Raw genomic sequence first — 25,265 nt, 5'->3', positions numbered from 1 at the left:
CTACTATTAACTGGTACTAGTTCTGATTCAGGACCTAACCATAAGAGGTGACGCTCTACCGCGCTTTTCAGAGCCCTCTGGAGAACACCCTTCAAATCTAGTTTGACAGCTCACTAGCCGGACCAGTCAACAGCGTGTTGGGATATTTCTAAGATTACATTACAAACTAGAGTTAAGAATTGCAGCTTTAACCCTGTCTTGAGCTCCGTAATTCTCCTTCCACCAGCTACAAGGGAAGCTTTTCTTCTGACAGAACCTCAAAGGGAGGTCCTCGAGACTTCAAAACCATTTCTAACAGAGCATTAACTTCACCCATCTGCATGGTGCTGTGCATAGATGCTAGCTTTGCCTGGGAAGATACACAGCTGAGTTAGGTGTTCCGTACTCGACATAAAGCAGCTCCTTATCTCAGCAACAAGCTGATGCAGGTACTTTGCTTCTGGTTCCAGGGCTTCTGAATCCTATTCTATAAAACACAAATGTTTTTCTTCAAACTGTAAGTGTATTCAAAGCCAATATACCAATATAACAGAATAGATCAACTCATGTTTTTTGTTAAAGCTGAATGGGTTTGGTCCCTCAGACACACAGGAAGATATGAGCTAACCTTTGATCCCTATTTGTAAAGTGTTTTACGTTGAGATGCAAAGGCCCCAGTGTTATTTATAAATGAATAACAAGATGCTTGCATGAACACTTATAAAGGTCATTTTATCCTATAACAAATTACCAGTACAAGAAGCTAAACAAAGTAATTCAATGTTGAAGCCAGGGAAGTTATCTGCCAGTGCTTACTCAATACTTTTCTAAGCCTCCAGAAGACAAATGGAAAAAAGCAACATCTAAGACTAAGATTTTTAGCCTTATTATGTAAAGTAATAGCTCGTTTGAAACAGAACCTCCATTTATAATAAAGTTTGCCAGAACTGAAAGGAGATTATATAAAAAAATAAAAACTAAGGGTTTTCATAGGTGGTGTATTTCCCATCACAAAGACCGTGTCAATGTTACAATGAGTTTCATGTCAGCTGCAAATACATTTAGCAGTTGCAAACTCATTAGATGTACATGCTGTGGCAGACACAGATGCTAAGCAATCCAAGAATAAAGTAGCCATGAATTACAGAACAGCAAGTGACCTAGTCAGGGAAATAACCAATTACAGCTATTCAAGGTCTACCAGATTTTACATGTGAGCAATGCTCTAACTTAACAAGAGCTATGAGGAAAAAAAAGGAGGGAAGAAGGAAAGCCTCACAAAAACTATAGATGAAAAGCCTCCCAACACACACTTTGGGCATTGTTCTAGAACAACCGACTGCTTCCAGTCTGTCTCAGTATTGCTGATTTTGCTACAAAAGTGCCTTAAAAGCTTCAAAGTGATAGGGGAAAGGAACAAAATGACAGAACAACTTTTAATAGGCAGTGAAAACTCTGCTGCTTGTAACTTTGGGATGAGAGTCCAGAAAATACATAATATCCAAACCTACACCAAGACTTTCATGTGGAAGGGAGACATAGTGTTGAGAAGGTTATGGGTTATTTGCACTAGATAAATCATATCCAAAAAAAGAAGATATGATCCAGATTTGGCAGTGCAGATCATGCTACCAGAAGTATCTAAATCAGGAATCTTCTCATATCTGTTCTTGTAGTCTTGGAATGTCTTAATAATATAATACAGTTGTTAACATCAACTGTATCTAGACTTTTATTTAGGACCAGACAGATTTAATGATCTAGCAATTCATTATGAAGGCCTTTCCTTTTTTTTTTTTTTTGCTAGAAGAATTTCTCTTCCAAGAAAATCTAGAATTCTCAGTTACTTCCAAGTGAGAGCACAGCCTGGCATATTTTTCCCCTTTTACCAAGTGCCCTGACCTTTCAAGGGAAAAGGTTATATAAACACACAGAGTTCCTGGAAAGGATCTGCTATTATTGATTAGCATACTAATACCACAGAAAAAAAAAAAAGCTAGAAGAGCTTATCTTCAAGCTGTAAGTTCACTAATAAGGATACGTATAAGAAAGCATGTATATATTTCTAGCTGCATTTGCAAAATTCCCAAATGGAATCACAGAATTGCCGAGGTTGGCAGGGACCTCTGAAGATCATCCAGTCCAACCCCCCTGCCGAGGATGATCACCTAGAGCACATTGCACAGGATGGCATCCAGGTGGGTTTTGAGTATCTCCAGAGAAGGAGACTCCACCACCTCTCTGGGCAACCTGTCCCAGTGCTCTGTCACCCTCACAGTAAAGAAGTGCCTTCATATTCAGCTGGAACCTCCTGTGCTTCAGTTTGTGCCCCTTGCCTCTCGTCCTGACGACTAAGTTGAACGAGACTGGACCCAGTACAGACCCCTGGGGGACACAGCTGGCTACCGGCCTCCAACTATACTGCACCACTGAGCACAGCCCTCTGAGCTCTGCCATCCAGCCAGTTCTCAATGCACCTCACTGCCCGCTCATCTAGGCCACGCTTCCTGAGCTTGCCTGTGAGGATGTTATGGGAGACGGTGTCAAACGGTTCTTGGAAATGCCTTTAATGATTTCATTGTAATGGGAACTGTGATTGTGATACTTTTATTGGGAAAATTATGATTTATGGTCTTGTCAAAAACAGATACTCATGACATTCAATTTCCTTCTCTTCCCCATCACTTTAATGCTTCTCCCTGTATCTTATGAAAGCAAACACACTACTGAAACTCTCACTACTCCCAAATAACCAAAGAATGGTATATCTTTACATATGGGGACACTTTCCATTCAAATAACATGGCCTGCAGAGAGATTATGCAGAAATTAGTTCACTTCTGGCATTACTGCAAGGCCTGCTGAAGTTAAGAAAAAACATCACAAGCACAGCCACAAAATGGAACACAGAAGCATAAGAACTGAAAACATCAGAACTGACTATGAAATATTCTTATGTCCCAGAGTTGAGTGATTTTTTTCAGACGAACGTGGAACAGACAGCTATGCTATTCTCTGCTGAGCAATGTGCAGCACTGAAATTATTTCTGTCGCCAGGATAACCCATCAAGTAAACAGCCTGGTAAACAACAGCAAGTATAGTGATAGCAAATGATACAACACGAGAATCAAAGACCTGATATTACACAGTACCATTTGGAGTCTATTAGAGCTCTTCAATTATGTCAGCACAAGTAAACACTAACAAAAGGATGGAAACTATTTAGAGAATCTATAGTTTCAAGACCTTTATTAAAAAAGGCACTGTAAAATTGTTCCAACTTTTTTTCTAAAATGTTATGAATTAATTCGGTGACAACTGGGATCACTTGTTTTTTCCAGAGGCATAAAATCAAAAAGACACGCAGGATGCTGCTGTCTTAATTCATGGGCTAAACAGCATCTGAATTTCTGAGTGGAGGTAGCCAGGGAGCTGAGAAACACTCATCCTTATATATCCTAACTCATATTGAACAAGGTCTTAAACCTAATTCTGCACAACATCACTAAAATGAGGGCCCATCTCTTCTTTCTCCAAACTGGTTTTCTTCACTGCCCAAATTCAGCGACAAGCAAGGCGAGGATCTTGCCCTTTGAAGTTCTGACTTCTCCCCTCAGGAGGTCCATCTTGAGCAACGAACGAAGCAACAGCGCATCCAGAAAAGTTACATGGTCTTTCTTATATTGGGGGTCCCGTAGCTGAATGCAGTACTCCAGGAGGGGGTCTCACAGGAGCAGAGGTATAGAATCACTTCCCGCACCCTGCTGGCCACGCTTCTTTTGATGCAGCCCAGGATACGGTTGGCTTTCTGGGTTGCAAGTGCACATTCCTGGTATTTATCAAGCTTCTCATCAACCAACACCCCCAAGTCCTTCTCTTCAGGGCTGCTCTCAAATCCATTCTCCACCCAGCCTGTATTTGTGCTTGGGATTGTCCCAGCCTAGGTGCAGGACCTTGCACTTGGTCTTGTTGAGGTTTGGTCTTCACGAGGTTTGCACAGGCCCACCTCTCAAGCCCGTCTAGGTGCCTCTGGATGACATTCCTTCCCTTCAGTGTGTGGGCCACGTGACAAAGTTTAGCATCATCAGCAAACGTGCTGAGGGTGCACTCAATCCCACAGTCCGTGTTACTTAAAAAAAAAAAAAAGTTAAATAATGCCAATCCCAATAAAGATCCCTGAGAGACACCACTTGTCATTGGTCTCCAGCTGGATATCAAGCCATTGACCACAACCCTTTCAACGTGACCATCCAGACAATTTCTTACCAATTCCTTATCCACCAAGTGGTCCCTCCATCAAGTTAATGTCTCTCCATATTTGAGACAAGGATGTGGTGCAGGATGAAATAAATAATTTAGATTAAGACCACCATTTCCCAAGGCTAAGACATATCATTTTTAATTTTATGTAGAATTTTTTCATATTCAAAACTTTACCACACAGAAAACATCTTCACTTTCTCCTGCTGTTGTCACAGTTTAACAGCCAGAGAGAGGACTGAAGGAACCCAAATAGTCTAACAGTGAGAATACAGGAACATGCTAGTTATATCAAAGTGAAAGCTCAGAGCTACTTGAAAGCACTCCATTACAGCTAAGCAAGGCAAAACAACATGCCTTCTAACAATTAGAATCCAATTACAGCAGAGGCTAACTAAAATGCAGAAGATTAATATACTGGCTCAGACACATTTAAGCCTGAGTTTTCCATCATCCATCACTGAAGGTGGGGTAAAGCCGATTGTTAGAAAGTTTTCAAATGTGCAGTAAGGATAAAATTTGAAAACAACTTGAGGAAACATGGATTCCTGATGACCACTTAGTTTTCAACAACAGCTAAGATTTATTGTAATGACACTTTTTTTCCAACATAGAAACAAGCTATAACAATGTTTTTCTTTTCCAATTTTATTGAACCATTACAGTAAGAAAAGAAGCTTTCACAACCGCTTTTAGAAGATCTCCTCTGTTGGGTTCGAACATATGTTATTAAAGTAATGCTGGTAGCAGGAATCAGTTATTGGACCAAGTGATATCAAGGATTCCTGAGCAATTAAATTTCATTACAAACTTTGATATATTGATGAGAATGTCTGAACTGAGTATTTAGAAAAATATACTGAAAACAAATCTCCATGAAACTATTTTGGTTTTATGTAACGTATCAGAAAATGTATACACCTTCTACATCAATATTTGGAAAAGTTTTGTGGGTAATATGCACAGTAAGTCAGTTTTTAATAAAAATATTACTATTCATACTTACTACTTAAAGTTATTGTGGTTTTTTTGTTGTTGTATTTGCTTTTTTTTTTCTTTCCCAGAACAGGCAGAAAATGTGTGACATCTTTGTCGGTTTCTATTCTAAAAGGTAAGCTAGCAATATTCACTAAAAGCCAACAAGTTATTTTTAGATCCTCTCTCATCTTCACTATTTATGCATATGATAAATTAACAGTCTTTTCAAAGAGCTATTTTATATGGCTAAAATAAATTAGCCATATAAATTCAGTTTGGAAGTAGGTGGTTGGTAAAATAGCACATGGGTAGCCCTGTACTAGTTGCAGTATGTGCTGTTCTTTGATATTCCCATGAGGCAAAGGATGTGAAGATAAAGGTGTGTTTGGTGCTTTGAACGGAATGTCATTAGGGGATAAGAACAAAGAATATTTGTTTAAAGCTTCTTCTTGTAAATCACATCTAATTCCAGAATTTGTTTTTATTTCATTCCTTTTTATTGTTTTTACTTAAAACAAATCCATCCAACAAAAAAAAACAAAACAAAACAAAAAAACACCACTTTGCTCTATAGAAATATCATCAGTTATGCTTGGTAGAATACGGTAAGAAGTTCAGACAAAAAGCACTCACTGGATAGGCAATGATGACATAGTTTTGTTAAATATATATTTGCTCACCTTAGAGGTATCTCACAGAAACAGTCTAAGTGCAATAGGAAGTAATTGTAGAAATTTTAGTAATTTCTATAATAATGTAATAATAATATAGTAATAATATATAATAATGTAGAGATTGTAGTAATTGTAGAAAGTAATGGACTCTTGGCAGTACATTTAATTATGTGGTGCCATAACTGTGATAACATTAAATCACAAGTAGCTTCCAAATCAAGACACGCGTACATAAAGGAGCACATTCCTTCAAATGTTTTAGTTCAAATAGTTACAAAAGTCAAAAGTGAATCAATTTTAAGAATCAGGCTCTACAGTCAGGTTTCACCCCCTTTTAAATGCATTCTAGCAACATTACTGTGGTTCTGGACTAGCGGTTTGGTTGGTTTTGTTTTTTTTTTTGTTTTGTTTTCTCAAATCTTTGAGGAAAAAAAAAACATAAAAAAAATCAACTGTCTTCTGTTTCATACCAGCAAAGTAGCACAGACTTTTTAAAATCCTGGATGAAAACTACCTTTCAATTCACCAAGCCTAGTCACAATCCATCAAAGAAGGGTTTTCTTCATTTAATTTAGGGTATTTAAATTAGTGCCTTAAATTGGGTAACTAGAATTATTTCTCCTCATTCCCCATCCTCTCTATTCCCCATGTCTCTCTATTCTGTAAACTGTTCCTGTAATCTCATTTTACAAATGAAATCTCCACTTTCCCTTCCCGTGAAGCACAGCTTATTTTCATGGAGGCTTGATGTACAGGGGGCTAATATTGAAGAACTTGGTAGTGAAGCAGGCAATGATAATAGGAAAAGTGAAAGAGACACTTAACTTCAGGGATTCCCCCCTCTCCTTACATCTTCATGCCATCAGAACCTCCCAAATGCACAATATTATGTAGGCAGTATTTTATTTTTTTTTTTTTTAAGTTTTTCTTCTGAGAAAAGGAAAGAAAGGAAAGGGGCACAGGATGCCTTGGAAGAGTTTCCAGTTACGAATAACAATTTTCCTACAAGATATGTAACTACTACTGCACACTGAAACACAGTTTGGAGTTTTAATAGAGTTTCAGAAAATGAAATTTAGTTCTGTGAAACAGTTTTTGAGATGAGATCAAGACGAAAATTACCAGAATCACATTTATATAAGAATAGTAACAACAAAAATAACTACGTTTCTTTTTATGTACAAAAGTGACTAAACACGCGCAGTCATAACAAACTTCAGCAATGAAAAAAACTGTATGCAAAATTAAGTGCTTTTGCACAATATCCCTCTCTTCAGTTTTCTTCCAGTTTGCTCCTATTAACTTATACAAAAGAATACTCTTCTGTCAATTTCACCAGAAGACATTTCAAAAAAATGTTTCAGATTCTGACTATGTTTTAGTTGTCAAGGCCTTGTCTTCCCCAAAGTTTGAAGAGAAGATCCTTTAACCAAATGTTTATGGAAGCTTATTAAATTTAGTCCACTTAGCCAACAACAGTTTGCCTAGAACAATCTTCAAAAGAGTTGCCCTGTTTGAAAATACGAGCATTTGGATATCTAACGTCTCCCACTACTACACTATTGACCCACATTTCAAGTCAATAATTTTGTTTCCATAAAGAAATTTTTACAGTAACCATGAAAATGCAGTATTCATTTAGATAAAAAGGACAAATGTACTATTATGTCACAAACAGCTAAGTCAAGAATATTACAATGTGCCACTGAATTTGATCAACCAAACTTATTTTTCTAAATAATCATATATATTCAAAGTCTACTATCCTAGGTGACCTAGAACTGTTAGCCAGGGGTACAATGGGCAAGCTTCATACACCATGACCACCAGAACTTCCCTTAGCTAGTTTTCTTTTCAATAATAAATGGTCAATTGAGAAAAATAACTTTCAGATTATGAAACACATATCCAACAAAGATTCTCCCTCACACTATGCAGTGCAATCAACCTGTTAGCCTCTGATAGCTCTAAGAATGTAATTCATTACTAACGCAGTACCTCAACCTTCATGTATGCAACATGTTAGATGCAGGCTACCAGTCCTCAATAATGGGCTACTTAGTACAGTAAGCGGTAACAGTAAGTGTCTAGTAAGATTTTGATTTTAAAAACTCCTTTTTCATGACAATTATATTCACTAGATCATTTTCCTCCCCCTTTTCAGAAGCAGCAACATTTGTCCCTAGTCAAATTATTTGTAACTCAAAAGAGTAAACAGCAACTAAGCTGAGAAATTTATTTTGCCTAGCTTATCTAGGGATTTTCCTAGCACACATCTAATTTACAAGAATTTGGCCTTTCAACAACTACTTACAACCACTTCTACATCCTCCTACAAGAACAAAAACACGGGATTTAAAAAAAAAACAGCAGCAAGGTTTTGCTCAGGGCTCCTATCTAGTTTGCCCAGGGCTCCTATCTAGTCCTATCTTTCTATATATCGAGCATATCTGAATTTCAAAACAAGCTGAGCATTTGCACTTCATAAGTGAAAATGCACAAATATGCCTAAATAGAAAGGAAGCTGCACATCTACCTAATCCTGTATGGGAGACTCCCTTCATTTTCAAAAGGGGAACTAAGTCAGCATTGCCACAGTGGAAAAAATTGCCACTTCCTGTCTTAAGTATTAACAAGTTACCTATGACATCCTAGCTGTAAATTAATGTAGTGACGATTTCTCTAGTTATATTCTAGGGTCTTTTTATTTTATTTTAATCTTATTTTAGGTTTCAGTATTCAGTTTGTTCTTAAGACAATTTGTTTTTCAAGTATCCCAAACTTGGTTCAGATGTAGTATTTTATCCCACGAAACCAAGAAAATGTGTCTTGTAAATAACAGAACTTATCTGAACCATGGAGGAGCTGAGGGCATGTAGTAGGCTTACATGGCAAGGTTTTGGTAGCGAGAAGCTGTGGGGGGATTGCTGTGAAAAGACTGCAAAAGCTGCCCCACATTAGATAAGAGCCAGTTTCAGCCAGCTCCCAAAGGGACCCGCTGCTGGCCAGAGCTGAGCCAGTGAGTGACATTGGCTGCACCTCTGCGAGAGCAGATTTAAGAAAGGCAAAAAAAACTGCTGCACAACAGCAGTTGGTGGGAGAGAGGGGTGAGAAACTGAGAAAGAATCCGAGATACACCAAAGACAGTGAAGAAGGAGGGGAGAAGGTGCTCCAGGTGCTGGAGCAGAAGCTTCCCTGCAGCCCATGGTATACCATGGCAGAGCAGATCTCCACGCTGCAGCCCGTGGAGGAGCCCCTGGTGGAGCAGGTGGATGTGGCCTGGAGGAGGCTGCAGCCCATGGAGATCCCATGCAGGAACAGACCTGCAGCCTGTGGAGATGAGCCTATGGTGGTACAGATCTGGCGGGAGCTGACACCTGTCAGGGTCCCATACTGAAGGAGTCTATTCCTGAAGGGGTGCACCCCATGGCACAGACCCACCCATATTTAGAGCGTATCTTGAAGAGATGCAGCCTGTGGGAAGCTCACATAGGATCAGTTTGGGAAGAACTGTCCCCACCTTGCTTCCTGTCCCTCTTGCTATTTTTCAGTCTTGGTTTCTGATGCTGCTCCTCAGTCTTTGTCACTTCAGTCGTATTGAATTCTTCTGCCAGCACACCTTCTGCTGTTCGTCCAATCTCTGGTCTGCTGTTCAACACCAATTCTAGGTCTCACTCCCCACCATACTCCCCATCATTCTTACTACTTCTGATCATGCCATTGAAGCTGGAGGAAGAACAAGCAGGTGTAGATCACAAAATCTCTACATTTGGATCTCTGGAGCTCGTGTACCTTGGTTTTCCAGCTCTCCATCACAGCATTTCATTCCAGTCTGTCATGAATTACAGGATCTACCCATTCATGCCCCAGTTAGATTCCTCTCAATCAAGCAAAAGAAAAGCAAATATCAGCTACCTAACCGATGCCCTAGTAGTAAGAGTAACAGCTGAGTATCATCAAGGACCAAGCACATACCCCTAAAATTCCCTGCAACCTTAGTAGGCAGATACAGACTATACACTTTACAGCTCTTGTTATCTGGCATTTTTTCATGTAGCTACTCTGAATTAGATGAGAGTCTGAAAAAGTGTTTGCTTGATTGTGTGGATTCTTTGGGAAGCTTTGTTGTTATTCTGGGACAGGGCAGGAGAACAACATTTACATAAAACCTGGCAAGAAGTGGCAACACCCACTTTTCATTTGTTATTTTGGCCCCGACTGATGATATTTTTGGATTTTCATTCTGGAAAAAGGATAAAGATGAGGAATTGTCTGAGGGAGTGTTTGTTGGGCTGCCTGCCGTCAGTAAATTGGAAAATTGCCTAGGGTAAAGAAAGGACAGATTCTGTAAACCTGGATTTAATCTGTGTTTAACAGAACATTCTCACAGAAAATGAATATTTACAGTTTCTTGATACCTAAGATACTTTGTTATCTTATATGGTGTTGAACAAAATGATCAGTGGAACAAACACAGAAGTTGCTGAATTGAGTCCACCCAGTCATCCTGTCTGACAATATCTTGAACCACACATTTCATAAGAAGGTGCAGGAAGAAAGCCTGCAGTAGGCAGTGCCAGCAAGTTTATTCTTAGTCTCTGCTGACATTTAGCTTAAACCTTAAAATACATGGTTTTATATTCTTCTCAACATTACTCATTCATTAACAGACCGAGCTTGTCTTCTATATAAACAGACCTAATCCCTTTGTTCTAACAGCATCCTTTGAAGGTTTCTTCACTGTTGCTGAGTATCCAAATCTGTAAAGGAAAACGACTGACAGCAGACAGACAACTTGCCCATTCAAGTAACAAAGGTACAAATCTCAGCCACGGTTTCGGGCAAATACTGGTACCAGGTAGTCAGAGTGAGGCAAGACCCATTAAAGGCTTTTAACTACCTTAACTGCAAAACACCCGTAATTCTCACGCTGCTCTCCACCCCCTCCCTTGAATCTTTAAAATAAAGTCTAAAGACTGTATCTCATTCTAAGGAAAAGCTCAAATTTTTTTGAATGTCTTACCAGAAAGCATTGTTAGCTGTGAACAGCACCTCAGATTATGTAAAACAATTTAAAGGCTTCAAGGAACAAACTATTTAAGAAGAGGAAAGTAGTAAGGAGAAAATTAGATCTTATTTCTGGGATCGGTTCAGACAGCCATAATGGAGCAAAGGATGCTCTTGAGAAGCTACCTCTCCAAGCCAGAAAGATCTTGTTGAGTTAGCCAGAAGTCTAAGGTGACAACTACTAAGATTTAATCATCCTTGAGCTGTGGGAAGAAGATCCCATCCTGATGCAGCAACAGCAGACTAGAAACCGAGGAAAGAAAGGACACAAACATATTAACAGCCACTGATGGCACAGACTTTAACACCGAGCTGGAAGCTACCATCTTAGCTAGCAGAACCAGTGTGAAGAGTCACGTAAAAAAATAAAGCCTGCAGTGACTACTCATCAAAACCAGCCCATGCTACTAACATGTCAAAGGATGTAAAGAATGGGTAAAAAAGAAGCCAACTGGACAATCCCAATCTAACAACAGCAAAAGAGAAAAAATGTACTCCTGTCGCCTGTGTTATTTAAAGTATAATTTATCCTCCCACCATTCGTTATTACCCTAGACAATGAAATGTCTCAGCAACTTCCAGAGAACAGATTAAAGTTTTTCTCCCCTCAAAAATATGGGACTAACACAACCATCATTCTTTTTTTTTTTTCAATAACAATATATATACTATGATTCACTTGCATTAAGTCTTACTAAACATATTTATTACCTTTAAAGAGAAAATGCAGATGATAATTTCAAAACTAAAAAGAAAGATGTGGATGTATTATGACTATTATGTAATTTAATCCTAAATTGAATATACTTAACCTACCTTTCAAATATTTTTGTAGGTGCTTACCTACTGTAGCTGCTTATTACTTCATTCTTTTTCATTCACGTTTGCTTTATTTTTCTTTTGCTTACCAAGGTAACAAGTGTACTTACAGAAATGTGTTCTGGAATTCTATACAAAATAGAACTACATCACTACTCTGTCACAACAGTCATGCTGATATGAAATGTAGATGCCATTGTAGCTGAAAAAAATCAAATGGCAAAGAAGATGACAATGAAATATGTGGGAGCAAATATACAAATAAACCCTTTATAATGAAAGAAACTAGTACTAAAAATCTTTTTAAAATGTCAGCTAGGGGGACTCAATAAAGGTCAAGACACTTTGAAAAGAAGTTGATTCAAAAAATTTTTTTAAAGTATTTACATTCCTTTGTTCCACAGTTCAGTACGATGTATTCTACATTACCTTAAGAAATGACCTTTATTGCCAACATTTACTGTCCATTATCTAAGAAGTCCCAATTTTTGCTTGAAGAAGCCAAGCTTATTGATTCGTAAATTGTCTAAGTCTGCACCCTGCAGGATACTTAGTGATTTCAGCCTCCAAAATCACTGCTTATGTTGAATAATTCTAATTACTTTTCACTGTTCTAGAATTTTTTTTTAAAAAAAAAGTGGTTTGACTGCAGGAATCACTTCATGTATTTTAAACAGCTTTTAATATTACTGTTCCCGCCACTAGCAAATGAAAATAGGTGGGGCAAATATTTTTTGTTAAAGAAGAAATCTTTCACTTAGCAACAAAACTGTGTCAAGAAATTCTGAAAATTTAGTGAAATTGTGAAATGTTTGTTTAAAAGCATTTTCATTACAAAAATGCCAGGTAGATTTCCTTAACTAACAGAAAGGCACGTTTATACAGTTTTAAAACTATAAACACAAAAGCAAAATCAAGAATGAGAAAAAATGTTTTTGATACTGTGCATACTCCTGAAACATCTTTTTTTTTGGTGGTTTAACAACCATGTTTTTTTGTGTATAAGAAGTGCTTTTGTCCCTTCTTATAGTGCAACACCATTACATAAACAAGAGAAACAACCAAAGCAAAACACAGCAAATGCTTCTTTTTCCTTCCTCCCTCAGGAAGGGAAATTATTTTTCTCTGGCAGCCCAGTTACAAAGCACTTTTAAAATGCTCTAACAACAACAGGTTTAAAACCACCACTTTGGTTCTCAATTCATACCATCCTAAGACTTCAAATAGGAAAGGTACCTTGTTCCTAAACAACACCCCTTACTCTACAATTTATTTTAAGCTAAGCATCTAACTCCTCCAAAACTGTTGTGAGCTTTAAAGGAATAGGTAAGGTACCTTTTATTTTCATGAGAATCACCTTCCCTTAAGAAGCACCTATTGGTTATCTGAACTCAATAAAGCTTGTATAACACCCGCGCAAAGTGGCACAACACCAGGAGAGTTTTCAGCCCTTGATCACTAGAATAATTCCTCTGCTGCCTGTACTACTCAAAGCAGAATTGTTAACTTTTAGGAAATTCTGAATTATGCCAATGTTCCTGAAAATACCTCCTTGATAGCTGCAAAATTAAGAGATTTTTGTCTTACTGGCATTACAGAGACATGGTGGAATGGCTCCAATAACTGGAGCATTGGGATGGAAGGATACAGGTTCTTCAGGAAGGCTCGGCAGGGGAAACGAGGAGGGGGGGATCACCTCTATGTCAAAGAGCAGCTGGAGTGCTTGGAGTTCTGCCTGGGCATGGATGAGGAGCTGACCAAGTCAGTTTGTGGGTCGGGATTACAGGTGACATTGTGGTGGGAGTCTGCTACAGGCCACCTGACCAGGAAGACCAGGCAGATGAAGCCCTCTATAGATAGATAGGAGCAGCCTCACATTCACAAGCCCTGGTCCTTATGGGGGACTTCAACCACGCCAGTATCTGTTGGAGGGACGACACAGCAGGGCATAGGCAATCCAGGAGGTTCCTGAAATGCACTGATGATTCCTTCCTTCTCCAAGTGATAGAGGAATCAATGAGGACAGCTGCTGTGCTGGACCTCATTCTCACCAATAAGGAGAGGCTGGTGGGGAACGTGAAGCTCAAGGGCTGCCGTGGCTGCAGTGACCATGACATGGCACGGTTTGGGATCCAGAGGGCAGCAAGGAGAGAGCACAGCAAGCTCACTACCCTGGACTTGGGGAAAGCAGACCTTGACCTCTCCAGGGAGCTGCTTGGTAGAATATCACGCAACAAAACCCTGGAGGAAAGAGGGCCCAAGAAAGCTGGTTAATAGTCAAGGATTACCTCCTCCCGGCAAAGAGGAAGTCAGGCAAAAACACCAGGAGGCCTGCATGGATGAATGAGGATCTCCTGGCCAAATTCAAGCAGAAAAACAAGGCCTACCGAGGGTGGAAGCAAGGACAGACAGCTTGGGAGGAATACAGAACTACAGCTGTGGAAGCTTCACATTCCTTGTTTTACAGGTGTCCAATCTGAAACCTTAGCATTGAATACAAGGATTACAATGGACTACAATTAGCTATTCTTAATAACAATGTTGGGTGTCAAGTGCTTATCAAGTAAAAAGCACAATCCAAATCTTCAGAGTGGCATTTAGCTAAGGACACTTTCAGCTAATCATCAATCCTTTATTCAGTTCAGTATACATCAAATGTGCAACTAGTAAAATGGGTTCTACAGACCATATTCCTTAGATCCGTAAGGCATTCCTAATATACAATCCATCCTAAACAGTAATTTTCTTAAGGGAAAAAAAGCTAGTATGTTAATGGAATTGCGGACGGTCAATTTGTATGTGGAGATGTGGGTGACATGAATAAGACATATTCAATATATCATTTGTACCTATGTTTTTGTTGATACTGTAATGCAGACTAATGTGAAGAGAATTTTGGGGAACAACTGCTTACCTCTCATAGAAATCATGCAACTTGAGAAATGTAATTTTAGTATATTCAAGGGACAAAAGAAAGCTTTTTGATATTCATGAATTTCCAGAAAATAATTATAATTAAAAGGTAGGACATCCTAAGCAGAGGAAGACGTACCATTCCCACATGCAATGTTTATACTTTTCTAAAATCAAAATTCGATATTTAAGTAAGTCACATAACTATAATGTTTAAGCATCTCCTTCAAATTCTGTACATAAATAAAAGCAGAGATGTAACAGGAATAACTTTCTGCATTTACTACCTTTGAAAGGGTAAATCTGTTATCAACAGATTAATGGAAAAAAGAACAAAGCTTTTGGTTTAATTACCACTTATGTTTCAAAACAGTACAGTAAGTCTGTGTATTCACCGTAGTGAATATCCAGCAGACTATACTGGATTAAAGAGTAAAACTTATCATAATAGTGTTTCACATGCCTGATTCGGGTTACTTTTTTTTTTTTTAAATGTACATTTCACTATTTCCCTCTAGAGAAGCAAAATAATACCTCCTAGTGACATTAATTGCTCATAAAAGAAAAAGGCTTTAAATAAAAACCTTAATATGATAACCCTAAAATATAACCTATTTCCTTTTTGATATAAATTCTGTCCACCAAGAAAAAAAAAATCAATGAAAGCTAGCTTTCAAAATCTGAAGATAAAACATATTGACTCCAAGCCCCCCCCTTTTTTTAAAAAAAAAATCCAACTCATCACATTTTAGTTATTATTTTTCTTATTTATTCTAAATTAGGGAATAATTTAGCTAAGTGAACTTCCTTTCAAAAAAAATAATTTTGTGGCTTTTCGTAATGGCTGAGTTTAGAACAGGCATATATGGAATTTCCCTAACCCTATTCCAGAGCAAAAATAGTTAAAAGTGTTTTAATTAATCCACTTTTCATTGACAAATAGTTCCTTTACAATGTTTTTAATATAATTCAACATTGGCTGCATCTTTCTTGACAGCTGGTATTTCCTTAACAGAAAATGTCACAAACGGCTTAAGTATAACATTCTTTCTAAAATTCATTTCCTTTCTGTGTAAGAAGTTAATACAGCGGGGGGAAAAAAAGCAGGAATGTTTCATGCCATGTGGGATATAACAGTTTTAGAGTTTTGCTTTAAATCAGCCCAGTAACGTTTTTGTAGAAGTATTATTAATGTTGCTTTACCTCTACATTTGGAAAAAGGAAAAATGCTTGCCCACAGCTTTGCTTTTCTCCAGACTGCATTCCAACATGAACTTCACTTTTATGTTCTAGGTCTTCAAAACATGCCTGGTGGAAATCTGAGAGCTCTCAGTGAAGTTCAACTTAGAGGAGAGATAATAAGAATAAAACAATCACCTAGTTAAGAAACAAGAGGCTGATAGTTCTGTATCAAATATTTTCCTAATCAGAAAAAGAAGTGCTTTATAATTTCACTCTAAACACTAAAACCACTCAAAACGTTATTAGCAGCAAGGCACACCGCAACCTTTCTCAAGAGAAGGACAGACACTACGATCTGACAAAAGGAGATGCAACTCCTGTGGTTAAGCCACTCCTCTGCGGTAACTCCAGATCCCAACTTCTTAAGAGCTGGGAGACTTGCAACAGTTGCATGCGGAAGAACTATGTTCCCACCTGCAAAAATCCCTGGAAATGATATCTTTACAGACTATTGAGGGCAAAGGCAGTTAGTTTAAAGCCTGTACCAACACCCCTTAAAGGCTGTAAACGCTTAACTAAACGACTGGAGAGCTACAGCAGTAACAACAGTCTTCAAGTGATGAAGAAATACCTGCTGATAATGTCTTTCCTATCATGCTATGAAAGATTCATTAGAATACTACTGTGAGAGAACAGACCATTTTAAGTGCTGCTGAAAACTTTCATTATAAAGTATTCTGCAGCTTATGCAACTTGATGTACAATGACATTTTGCAACTATTTCCCATTTTGGGTATCTCCTAGCAGTATACATTATCGTCTCTTAATGCTGTACATAGAAAATACCTTGCACTGAAATCCAAAGCTGCCAGAAACTTCCCCTAGATTTTAAGGTTTGATTATTTTAAATTTATCAATAATTGACATGTTTCTAAACTTCAGCAAAAGCCTGTCCTAAATATGCCCTCTTCAGCTAGTTCTGTATTTCAAGTCACAGCGAGAGAAGACGACCACAGGAAATGTAATCTTTCTTTCTAACAGACCAACTCATTTTAGCATTCTTCTCACAAAGATGATGCCTTTTGTTCTGAAAGCAGCATTAATTCTGCATGCCTTAGTGCTCATAACAAAGCTATGGACAAGACCTGCAATGCCAGTTTGCTTAACAGACTTTTACGAATGCCTTACACAAAGCTAACACAAGAAAAAGAAAAAACACAAATTACCACTTCTATTTAACACTGTGTATGTGTGAAAAGGACAAGGATCTGAAGATATCTGAAGCCACAGGCAACAAGTATATAATTCAGTACACAACTGAATAATTTGAAGCTTTCATAAAAAAAAGTACTTGCTAAAGCCACTTCAGGGGCATAATGTTGTTGCACAAGGGCAATGGTCTGCAAAGCTGCAAAGGCAAAGAAAGAAGGCAGACCCTAAGAAAACCATACTAACATGTAACTGACACAATGAAAACTTATGAAGTCCTCTAAACATCTCATAAAGTTCTCTCATTAATTCAAAATAACTGCTATTAGCATATTTTCAAACATACACAGCACTCTTGTGCAGTAAAGTATCACATTATATTGTTCTTCAGTAGATTAGCCTACTGCAACTATTTTAAAGAAAACAATTTTACCTATTTTTCCTTTAGACAAAAGATACGAATTTGTGTTATCAACAATAATTTTAGTAATATCCCTGTCGTGAGCATTCAAGTCACATTTGACTCTGTAAACATTTAACTTCCACACAAATACATGTATTTATGTATCAAACTTTGTCTTGATTTTACAGAACAGTCACCTCCTGAGGTCCCTCAATCACCTACAAGACACACAAAAATACAGCTGTTTAACCTTTGACATTTTTGCAGGCATTTGTCACTTAAGAATTATTAAGGTGGCAGATGATAAAGTTCTTTCAAGGTCAAAATCTAAGTGAGAAGTTATTTAAAGCATTGTCTTAATTGGGACATTTTTATTGCTTACTGGAGCCAATACTGTTCAACTTCTAACGTTATATCCGACAGAAAGAGGTGCAAAATCCATTGATTCTCAACATTTAAGAAACAGACCAAGACTCTTCCTTCAGAGCAAGACTGAGATGCAGTAAGTACAATGCCTACCTTTAGTACTATATAAGCAGAAAAACTTTTCAGTGAAGAAAGTTTATACACAAATGATTACTTTAAGTAAAATTTGGAAATTGCAACCTCAGGGATACAGCCACTTATGATAAAAAGAAGCATCCATTTTGTAATGAACAGTAGACCAATGCAAGCGCTGGAAATAGTGGTAACTGTCAAAGTTTTATTTAGAACTTGGTATTCAAGTGAGAAAATTTAAACCTGATGTTCCTAATAAAAGAACACACTTCTCTGAGCAACGGCATAATTTTGAGAGACACTGTTACTTTCAATGGTTAGAAATAGATGAGTCTGCAAAACATTTCCTGTAAATCAGACTGACACACAAATATTTTTCTAAGGAAACTACAGTGCAAAACCTATCCATCTCCTGGAGACAGCACAAAAAGCAGCAAGACTGATCCTCTTTTTGAAACAGTCTATCCCAAACTACAGAAAGATCAAACATACCCAGAACATTACATTCCATCTTCCCAGACAGTCTGCAATTATTTAAGAGAGATTAAACCATATCAAACACCCCCTATCCACACGTGAAACGCACATCGGTTCCCAGAACATTGTTTCCACTATCTGTCAATGAATAAGCAGTTTACTGTCAATATACCATTTTTACTTGTTGTAAGGACAAATCTATTGACCTTGGAAAGAGACCCTGAAAGGAATACCCCTAAAACTGTTTTCTATTTAACGGAAATTGCTAGTCAAATTGACAGATTTACTGGTCTTGTCACACTGAAGAGGGAAGACCAGAAGAAAGGTACTGTCTATGCAGGACACTAATAGGAAATTATTCACCAGTCTTACCAGACTCTGCACAATCACTCGATAACCTTGGCATCAACGTGTTACCTTACACTTCCTGAAATTTTGCACTCAAGGGAAAAAGGCTTTCCACTAGCACAGAATTTAAAGAATGGCTTAATCCCGGTACAGATCCAATAGGTAAATTTTTCTTCTATTTGTTTTGCTCTTTGAGAAATCTTACGTTGGTTTCCCTGGCTTTGTTAAAGAACCTTGTGATGACTTCCCCTAGAGCACACGGCCCCAAACTCTGGCTGGTATACTACCTAAAAAAATTATGTGGCAGAGCTAGGAACAAGTTCCAAGTTCTGACTATAGATGGCATGCAGAAAGCCAGTTTTCAGTCTGGCTCACTTTGAAAAGTTACTTTTCATAGATCTGCACGTGCTCATTACTATCTCCTGGTTTAACAGGAGAGTTAAAAGTTATTTTCTTACTAACGAGCACAAAACACACACCTGCTCTTCACTGAGCTGAATGCTCGAGAAATTTTCAACTATACAATATGAATTCTGGGTAACAGTCCTGGTTATGAGAAAAATCATTTAGTGAAATTTACAACTTCAGCTTACTAACAGAAAGCAGTACTCACACCCTGCCGAAGGAGGTACAAGACGACCAATGAAAACTTCAGTAATCTCCAAAACAATGCTTGCACAGAAGTCTGGAAGAACAGCATTTTACTTTGTTCTGATGTAACCTGGCTTCTTGCTGAGCAGAATTTACAGTTTCTTTCTGAACAGCTACCTTTCAAATTTCAGAAGCACCGCATGAAGTGGTATGTATTACAAAAAGACTAGTATCAAGACTATTTGAGGCAATCTATAAATTTTTGACAGAAATAAGTTGTAAAAACACTTCAAAAGCATTAATCAGCTTGAAAACATTTGTTTATTTATGCATACATTTTTCTCAATAAGTTAAATCACATTAGGAGAACATCTTTTAAAACATGGCTCAAGCTAATTTTAAGCATGGTTGGAAAAATTTGGCCTACGCTGATTAAAATCTGTACTTAAATGAAAGGAAAATTTAACCACAGAAAATATGCTTAGTTTAGAAAAACAAGCATATCACTGCCAAAGTGCTGTCCTAAGTTTAGACTGCTGCCTAACGTTATAATTAGGAGGAACTAAAATGAATTTCTAAATGTTTCAAGATGAAACAACCATTGGGTAATTTGCAAGATATATGATTATCTTCTGAATTCAAACACAGTGCTAATACTCGATCTGAACAAATGCAGACTGTTGCTTGTGCGGAGATTGGGGAAATCAATGTTAAAATCCATAGTAACGCTAGGTAAGAGTAAACGCAATGCAACCTAAGAACAAAATTACCAAGTGATGTGGAATTAATTACTCAGACATAACGAATGTTATTTGAGGAAGAAAACAGTTTAGAATCTACCGTTTACCACTTCTGTCTCTCCAAGAGCTGACTAAACTGAAAAAAAAAGGCTTCTCAGTGCTTTTACCACTGTTAAAACCGCTTTAGTGGCCATATTAAGTGGTTCACGCAAGTTCTCACATGCAGGACAGTAATATTTTCACCTTCAAACACCAGAGAAGGTCTTCCTAATGGACTTGAAAGGTCACAAGGCCTTTAACTTCCCAATTAACATTGTATCTGGGATGAATCATTATCATACCGAACAAGCAAAAAGTAAGAGAAAAAAATACCACACAATAACCCCAGGTCTGCATGTTCATTCCATGTACGACCACAATAAAATCCAGTTACCATGAACAGTTGGCTAAATCTTCGCCTGAGACAACTAACAAGGTTTCATGAAATCAAACTCGATTCCTATTTTAAAATTGTGATGATGTGGGCTTGTCAGAACCAGCACTACCTGTTATTGTTTCTCTTCAGCTCAGCAAGAGAAATTATGTGCTTGGTTTTACTTCTTGTTTCGTTTCTTGTACCTTGATACCCACAAGGACATAAATGGCAGGCTTATACCAAAGGATGATCAAAAAACTTGCAAGTCACGGAAGTTTTAGTATTACAGAGAAAGTCTTGGAAAAGACTGTTTCAAAGCAGCAAGATGAAAAAACAGTTTTGTTTCAGGGAATCCCCAGAAAAGAATAAGCCCATTGTCAGATTAAACGCAAATTCATTTTCTCAGACTTATGAAAGGACAGTGTATTAACCAAGTCGAGCAATTATTTTTGTATTGACCAGTAAAGCCTCCCTCCATAAGCAAACATATGAGAAAAAGCCCTAAAAAAAAAAAAAAAGAAGAAATATTTTGTCTAGGTTTAAAGAAGTCTGCTAACATTGTTCTCTACCATCTCACCCTATCCTGCAATAGCAACAAGGGCCTTTATAAAGCACAGCTGTCTTTCAGGAGTCATCAACTTTTTGTCCAAGTCAACAAAAAGTTACATAAACCAAAGTGCAAGCCTTTCCACACACTCAGAAAGGATCTGTTTCAAAAAGTCAACTCTCTAAAGGTTCCATTTTCCACTCTCCTAGCTCTAAGAGCTGACCAAACACCGCACAATGCAAACAAGCCAGCTAGTTCCCAGTCCGTAGCTAATAAAACATTAAACCAGATTATGTAACTCAGTATCGGACACAGGAATCTTGTCTGCCTTTTCTCAGCACCACGACCTGAAGAAACAAGTGAACAAGGGACAACCTTGAAAAAGACCGTCAATGGAGAACAGGAGTAAGAAATATGGCAAGAAGAAACGGACAGGCATCATTAGAAGTACCTGCTGGAGAAGCAGAGACTCTGCAGGAACAGATGAAACACATGACAGCCCGTCACTTGAGCAAACAGAGAACGGATTTGTTGAATCAAGTAACCTTAACAGTGCTAAAATCCCCACTGAAGCTCTCTATTCTGAGTGTTAAAAAACACTACAAAATCTGATGAGCCAACCAACGTTTCAGCGGTGTTCATTTTAAGAAATACTTTGACTTTTCTACTTTTTAATCCTAGTTTCCCCATTTTGTAACAAAGAAAAACAAATAGATTCTTTTTTTTTTTCCATGTTACTGCAAAATAAGCTTGTACTTGATAAAGACTAAAACATCGCCAGAGTAAATACTACTGAAAAGTCTAAGTGTCCAAAAGCAGAGATTAGGCGGTGCCTTTAAAAGAAGAAACGTCTCCTATGGAGATGCTTAGCAATCAATAAGCAAAATACGCAACCCATTATGTAAGCACACCCCACTTAATAAACTAGGTTAAGTACGGCTTAAAAATAATTACAACCAAGAATGGTATCACAATGAATACGCATAAGAACCAAAGCGAGGCTGCACACGTAGTTTAACTCTAGCGTTTATTTCTGGTACCCAGCTTTCTGCAGCCAGTTAAGTTCTCAGCAGTTTGGCTGTCACAAGTTACAGACCTTGTTCTGATCCCCATCCCACACTGCTGGCACATGGGACATTTGGGTCAAAGTTTAGTTTTGCTACAGAGCAAATCTAGCCGAGATAGCAGCACGCACGGCGTCACCAATGGGAGAAGTGACAAGAGGCACGGCGACTAGGGAAAACCACAGGAGTATGGTTGGAAAAAAAAAAAAAAAAGGAAACAAATCTACACAGAACTTTACTGTAATCTTCTTCAGAAGTCTACACTGACTCTGCTTTCTTAAGAAGGACAGATGCTAAGGATGAGAGTATAACAACAATCATGCGACTGTCCCTTTAGATATAACAGAATTAAAGGTACTGAAGCCAAGGTTTCGTGACGTACACTTTTCACACAGCGTGTTCCCAGACGATCTCAGGCACTCCCCTGCGGCGTGTCCCCGCCCGGCATCTCCGCGGCTCGCAGCCCTCCTACAACGCTCCGGCCATGCCTGGGGAGGAAGGGCAGCAGGTAAGGCCGGGCCCCACCGAACGAGCCCCGTGGCTGCAGCCCCGCCGCCCTCGGCCACCGCAACCCACCCGAAAGAGCCCCCGGGGCCCGGCCTCACCTGAGGGGAGGCGGCGCCGCGCCGGGAGCAGCCCCCGCCCGCTCACAGGGCCGCCGGTGCGCGGACCGCGGCCGCACCAGCGCCCAGCGCCGCCATGGCCGCCGCCATCTTGGCGCTGCCAGCAGCGACCTCCGACCCCCCCCCGATCTCTTCCGGTCGCGGCTGTCAAGGCGTTGCCATGGCGCCGCTCCCGCGCCCGGCCTCCCTTAAAGGGGCTGCGGGCGGTGTCCCGCAGGCCCCAAAGCTTCTCTGCCTGCCAGCGTATAGCGAAGCATATGCAGTTTTCAGCCACATTTTGCAACAGTTTGATCAAAATGACAGGAATTCGCATTGCACAACCTCTCCTCTGCCCTCCTTCCTACCCCTGCCAGGCCTTTCCTCCCCAAAACAGGGCTGCCAACGGCCGTTGGGTGACAGGGCCTTCTGGTGCAGGGCTGTGAGGAACTTGATAATAACAATAATAACAATAATAACAATACAATCATCTTCATTCCGTTATTAGCTATAAAGTGCGACAGCTAGTCAGCCCAAGAGTGCTGTGTTGTGGGCAAAGTACCCTATTGCTGCTAGCAACGGGTTTTCTCGTAAAATTGTCAGGCAGGCAGGAAAGAAAGCAGCAGCAAACAGCCGTGGAATGATTTCCAGTGCTGTTAGGGCAGGCTTGGGGGTGGTTAGTCCGAATTCTCTCTGAAACTGGCAATATTTTCAGCTTTATTGCACTGAACTTTACAGCTGCGCGTTGTTGACTCAGTTAACCCTTTTATACTCTTTCCACGTACATGTTTTTACAAGGTGAACGCATCTGGTGAAACCCTCAACCCAAGAAAGAAAACTCCAGGAGGTTTAAAGTGAAGTTTTATGCTTTTTTAAAACCAAGCCAAGCCCGTGTCCTGCTCAATGGAGCTGCTGGATTAGGGCCAAAGTGATCTGGGTTCTCTTTCTGACCCCTTAACCATTTCCTATGCATGGCAAACACATCCCTTGGCAAACCTGTAAAGTTCAAGTACCACAGAAAAACCTGACCCCATAACCATTTTGAGATATATTGCCCCATAGCCACTCCACTGGTGGGATCCCTGTTCTCTGCTGTAGGTAATATTGAGGCCAACATCAGCTCTTTGGAAGCATCTATCATCATCATTCATTGAGAGTGCGTTGCCTTAATAAGTACCCTTGTGGAGCTGAAAATCATTCATCAATTTGGTCAATACTGGAAATAAAAAATTAGTGAATGAACATTCCAGGAATCTCATCCTAAAAATGTTGGAAATTCCATTGTCATACCTTTTTTTGTAAAGCTAAAGATTTAAATTGATACAATACTCAACTGAATTCTCAGAGTACTTTAAATCCATATCCAAAAGCCTCTCCTTCAAACCACCTACAGTTTCAAAAGATTCCTCAACCCTTCATCTTCTTACTATTGTGTTGGGCCAGGGCTTCCCCTCACTGCTAGAGACTTTCATTAACCAGTTTTTCAGCCTCTCAGATGAATAGAATGGTCTTTCTGTTGGTTATCACCATATTGTCCCTCCAGAAAGGTTCTGTCAAAAAGGTCAGACAGTCAAAAGACCAAATGAAGTACCTCTATACCAATGCACACAGCATGAATACCAAACAGGAGGAGCTGGTAGCCACTGCCCAGCTAGAAAACTATGACATGATTGCTGTCACAGAAACTTAGTGGGATGAAAAACAAACAAACAAACAAACAAACAAACAAACAAAACCGTGGGGGGGGGATTGATTGAATGGAGCTGTCTTTGAAGAACAGCAATGCATAGGTTGAGAGCTTACATGTGAAAATTAAGAGACCAAACCGACACAGGAAACTTAATGGTTGGTGTCTTCTACAGGCCACCCGATCAAGGAGGGGATATTGAGGAAGAGCTATTTTTTCAGCTACAGGAAGCATCATGCTTGAAGGCCCTGATCTTGCTAGGTGGCTTCAACCACCCTGACACCTACTGGAAAAGCAACACAGCAAACTGCAAGCAATCCAGGAGACTACTAGAATGCATTGAGGACAGCTTCCTAGCAGAGGTGATAGAAAGACCAACCAGAGGAGATACGCTGCTGGACCTGTTGCTCACCAATGCTGAAAAACTTATCAGAGGGATCAAGACTGGAGATACCCTGGGCTTTGGTGAACATGCTCTGGTAGAATTCTCAGTCGTGATGGATTCGGGATGGGCAGAATATAAAGGCAAGACACTAAATCTCAGAAAGGCAAACTTTTGGCTGTTTAGGGTACTAGTGCGAGGGATCCCTTGGGAAACTACCCTCAGAGATAAAGAAGTGAATGAGAGATGAGAGATATGTAAAGACATTTTCTTAGGACACAATAGCTCGTGGTAACGACACTTTGTTTTTGCTGGGAATGCTGTCAGGAGATAGTAATTAAAGTTTGATAAGAAAATGTGGAATGCTATATGGCTTTGCGTATTACATCACCAATGCCTGGCTATACAAACTTCCAGTTAAGACATTTTACT

At 39.1% G+C, this 25,265-nt stretch overlaps 1 protein-coding gene and 1 long non-coding RNA gene across 2 annotated transcripts in view; one reads left to right on the top strand and one right to left on the bottom strand.

The window, feature by feature from the left end:
• The window catches only part of LCLAT1 (lysocardiolipin acyltransferase 1), a 98,399-nt gene extending 75,590 nt beyond the window's left edge, over positions 1-22,809 (bottom strand). The window contains exons 1-2 of the mRNA XM_080587672.1: positions 22,771-22,809; positions 22,548-22,653 (exon numbers count right to left, since the gene is read on the bottom strand). The gene's annotated coding sequence lies outside the window, so the exon portion shown is untranslated. The remainder of the gene's footprint in view (positions 1-22,547; positions 22,654-22,770) is intronic.
• LOC308193240 lies at positions 22,562-25,198 on the top strand. The gene is made up of 2 exons (XR_013949482.1): positions 22,562-22,673; positions 24,627-25,198. It is a non-coding gene; the product is annotated as an uncharacterized lncRNA (long non-coding RNA).
• The last annotated feature ends 67 nt before the right edge of the window (positions 25,199-25,265 follow it).

Source organism: Anser brachyrhynchus (genome assembly GCF_964034855.1).
Source record: "Anser brachyrhynchus genome assembly, chromosome: 3".
Taxonomy (NCBI): domain Eukaryota; kingdom Metazoa; phylum Chordata; class Aves; order Anseriformes; family Anatidae; genus Anser; species Anser brachyrhynchus.
Note: the sequence above shows the minus strand (reverse complement) of the source record. Positions and strands in the feature narration are given on the sequence as shown.